General features: G+C 48.8%; 1 long non-coding RNA gene across 1 annotated transcript; it reads right to left on the reverse strand.

Moving 5' to 3' along the window:
• Window positions 1-1,232: 1,232 nt before the first annotated feature.
• On the reverse strand, window positions 1,233-3,216 carry LOC114036678. The gene is made up of 3 exons (XR_003568353.1): window positions 2,982-3,216; window positions 1,741-1,882; window positions 1,233-1,314 (listed from the first exon to the last, which is right to left on the reverse strand). It is a non-coding gene; the product is annotated as an uncharacterized LOC114036678 (long non-coding RNA).
• Window positions 3,217-4,179: the final 963 nt, after the last annotated feature.

Consider the following 4,179-nt stretch of genomic DNA (forward strand, 5'->3'; position numbering starts at 1 on the left):
AGCAGAAGTCTCCTACTCACCCCCACTCCTTGAGAAGGATGGCTCAACGTGCTGTGATACAGACAAGGCTTATATACATGCCAGAAGTTGGACCACAACACAATCATTCTTAGGTCTTGACTAAGCAGTTCCCACGGTGGGCATTTCTTGGCTTGGATCTGTCTCATGGGAACAGCCTCTCAAGTCCTAAGGGTTGTCACACCTTTTGAATATTCAGCAAGGTACAGAACTAGAGTTATCATGGCAGGAACAGGGATGAAGCGCCTCCTTCAGTTTACTTGGCAGTTACAAGAAATAGGGATTGTGGGCATGTCAATAGATATGATGGATGGCTTTAGGCTGCAGAACATTGGTTCCCAGGTCCCTGAGAAATAGGGGGAGCTCCAACAAATCTAAACAGTTATTTATTAATATGAAAATCATAAATCCCTCAGTAAACACCTGGTGCTGGTCCAAGCAATACATGTTGCTGGAGGATAAGATCATACAGGGTGCAAAGGATTGCTGTTATGCCAAGCTCAGGGCACAGCATGTTTGCTGGGTCTTAGCTCTGGGAAATAGAGTGTTTCTAAATACCTTGACAACATCTAGGGCCTTTCTGAATGCTCATTGAGTTGACCTAAGAACTGTTAACAGACAGGGGTTCAGAGGGATCTGAGAAGTCATGTGTGACCTGAGGTAGGGGGACCATGAACAGCACCAGGAGCACAATTTCTGCTCTGATGATAGCACATTAAAAAACAATAGCTGGGGGAGCCTTCAGGGCTCTGCTCCAGGTCTGTCCAGACAAGATTCAGGGTGAAGACTTTTCCTGGGGGGAACTTCAGTTGCTGCATGGGAGAGCTTGGCCACAAAAAACAAAGAAGAGGGGGGAAAGTGTGTGTGTGTGTGTGTGTGTGTGTGTGTGTGTACGATACTAGGCAGCCATTAAGAAAGCAAAAATATGATCCCTTGGTAATAGAGACTAGTGAGTGAAGTGGTCACCCTTGTTAGACAGCTATAATGAGGGAGAACTTAAAAACAAACAGGGGAGGGCAGCATGGGGGGGAGCAGTGCTCAATATATCAAGGACCCAATGAATCAGTTTAAAACATGGAAAAGAGCAGGGTAGTGTTGTTACCACTGCATTCAATTTCATGCCTATTTTTGTACAGAAATGATCCCTAAAGCAGGCATTGCCAGTTTCATAGACCATCCTCTATGTCTATGGAAATGACTGGATTGCTGATGTTGGCCAAGTCTGTGGATAGACTGCGCTCACCTGGGCTGGGGCTTGGCTGCTCCCAGGAGCCATTCTCTCTCAATCCAGTCTCCCTGTGTAGGTAGCAAAGTAACCAAAGTGACTCCATTTTGTAAGGTCCCTTCATCTTATCCCTGGACCTTATCTACCCCAGGCATCTGCTTCCCCCACCCTTTATGGCCCCACCAATAGAGCAGCAGCCAACACTCTCACTAACTGATGTCCCAAGTAATCATGGGATGTTCTAATTCTATGCCTTTCTGATGACCATGAGACAGCCTGGAGCCACCTGGAAAGTCCTTTCCTTCTTTTCTTCTGCACAGAAAGCCCATCTGCCCCACCTGTAATCTTAATGCTAGGCTGACTGCCTTGGTGCTCATACTCCAGGCGTTTGCTGTTTGTTGGGCCTCATAATAAAACTTCTAACTTCCCTCCAGCTTTAGTGTCTGGATTTGACCCAATACCTTCTTGGGGTAGGTTTTGTTCCTCTGCAGACTGACCTGGGGAGGGAGACGGATCCCAGAGAAGAGCTCTTTCTCCTCTCTTCATAGGCAGGAGGCTGCCCAACTGGAATTTACAGAGGGCAAGGTCCCATAGGAGTTAGGAAGACCCAGGCCTTGCCCTCAGGGAAAGGACTCCAACCTGTAGAGGGAGGGAAGCAGCAGGGAGGGTCAGGGTAGGAAATGAAGCCGATCTCAAAAGGAAAACTACTTCCCTCCTCTTACTTCTCTTCTGCACCCCTCTTTTCCCCCATCCTCCTACAGAGCCCTCAGAGGAAGATGAAGCTTGGGATCCCAGACAGGATGAGACCAGTCAGAGTCTCAATGACCCCTGAGACAGAGCTCTCCCTGGAACTGATCCTCTGCCCTCCCTGCATCCCCTCTCCTCAATTAACACACATTATTTAAACAATAGACTGACTGCTAGATCTAGCAGGGAGGGAGGTTAGGGAAGGCTGAGGAAGGGGAGGGCTCTGGAATGGAGCAGCCAAGGAAAGCCCGAGACTGGGAGACAAAACCCAGGCTGGCATCCAGCCGCCTGTGTGGGACCTGAGAGCTCTTAAAGATGTGGGGCTGGGGGAGCAGGAGGCCTGGGGCAGGGGAGCAGGGGTGGGATCTGGGAGGCAGGACAGTCTAACCCTGACCCTAAATGCCTCCGACTTTAACCCTAAATGCTCATGACAGGGAGGTCGGGGACACTTGATTGGAAGAAGTGTTCCAAATGGACATTAAGCTTGGGCAGGTAAGGATGACTGTGTCCTGAGGTCTAGCTAGGATCTGGGGAGGATGCCCAGGACCCTCTGGTACAGCTTAGGCTTGGAATCCCTCCAGGGAGCCAAATGGCTGGGATCTGATAGGGAACCAGCCCAAGCGGCACAGATTCAGATAAGGGGGATCAGGAAAGAGCTTTGGTTCCTGCCTCCAAGGTGGGGCTTGAGACAGGAGGTAGGACTTGTGGATACTTACAGGGACTGGGAGTGAAGGCAGGATTCTTATGGGCAAAATCTGAAGTTTGGGAAAGCGTGACCCAATGAGAAATCTTGGGTGGGGGGCGGGGGGGGGGAAGGTCAGCCAGGATGTTTAGGAAGTGATTGGGAGTCTGGAAAAGTTTTAGGGGCAAGGAACAGGTCCGGTAGCCAGGCCTGGGAGGCATGCTTCTGGCAGACCTGGGGAATGAGACCCAATGGCAAGAACAGCAAACAAAGGTCAGGATGTAAGTGGGAACACTGGCTCAGACCTACCTGGGATCTGCATGCACGGAGTGGGCTTCTGGAAGGCAGAGCGATCTTAGGTCCCAGGGAAGGCAGAGAGAACTCAGGTCAAAAGGAAAAAGGAGAGAATCTGAGCTCCAGGGAAGGCAGAGCAGTCTCAGCTCAAAGACTTCCTGTTTCCCACCAGCCCACTCTGATCCTCCTAGTCCCAAGGACACCACCCGGTCCAACCCTTGAGGCCCCCAGGATGGCTGAGCCCTTTCCTCCAATCACGACCAGGGCCAGAACTCAAGGACCCTGACTGCCTCTCCTTCCCAAGCCCACCCCTCCATCACGTGGAAAGCCTTCTCCAATGCAATGATCCCCTCTTCCCCCTAAACTCCTCCCAGCCTCCAAACTCCACCCCAGTGCTCCAACTCCACCTGGGCCACCCACCCACCAGGCTGGTCATCTCTGAGAGCTCCTCCCCCCCAGTGCCTCTCCCACCTCCCTCCCTCCCAGACTCACCCCCTCCTCCTTCTGAGCAGAAACACTGCCTTGATCCAACTGCAGCCCCAGACTAAGTGAAAGTGATGGACTCTACACTTTGAGGAGCTGGTAGCAAATGGCTCTCAGGAAAATTAGGATCTATATACCATTTGCAACTGTAAATCCAGATTGGATCAGACTGAGTTTCTCCCAGTGAGAAATCCAGTTCTCCCTTTGTAATTGTGATGTTTGACCCTCTGCAAAAATATCAGACCTTAAGGGTAAATACACTTAAAATTCAGCATTGAGGCAACGTGATGAGGAACTGTAAGACTAAGAACTGAAGGTAATTGGGTCAGAATTACTCAATTCTACTCTGAATGCACTCGAGTGTCAAATTGAGAGATGAATGAAGTGAATTTTTTATGTAAGATAATTCACAAATGAACTGAATTGATGTCATTTAGCAATTTTTCATGTTTTAAATCTATAACATTGTTTATGTTATTATGCTTCTGATTTTTCTCCTGTTGGAATGTTTGGGAAACCATTGCATAAAATGCTGTAATTTGAAAAATAATTTCTAGAGGGTGATACAATTGTATTCTTGGAAATTTATCTCCTCAGCAATTTGAAACTATGCCCAAAGGGCTATAAAATTGTTCATACCCCTTGATCCCGCAATACCACTACTAGGTCTGTATCCCAAAGAGATCATAAAAATGGAGAAAAGAGCCACATGTACAAAAATATTCATAAC

This window comes from Vombatus ursinus, unplaced genomic scaffold (genome assembly GCF_900497805.2).
Source record: "Vombatus ursinus unplaced genomic scaffold, bare-nosed wombat genome assembly UNPS02009959.1, whole genome shotgun sequence".
Classification (NCBI taxonomy): Eukaryota; Metazoa; Chordata; class Mammalia; order Diprotodontia; family Vombatidae; genus Vombatus; species Vombatus ursinus.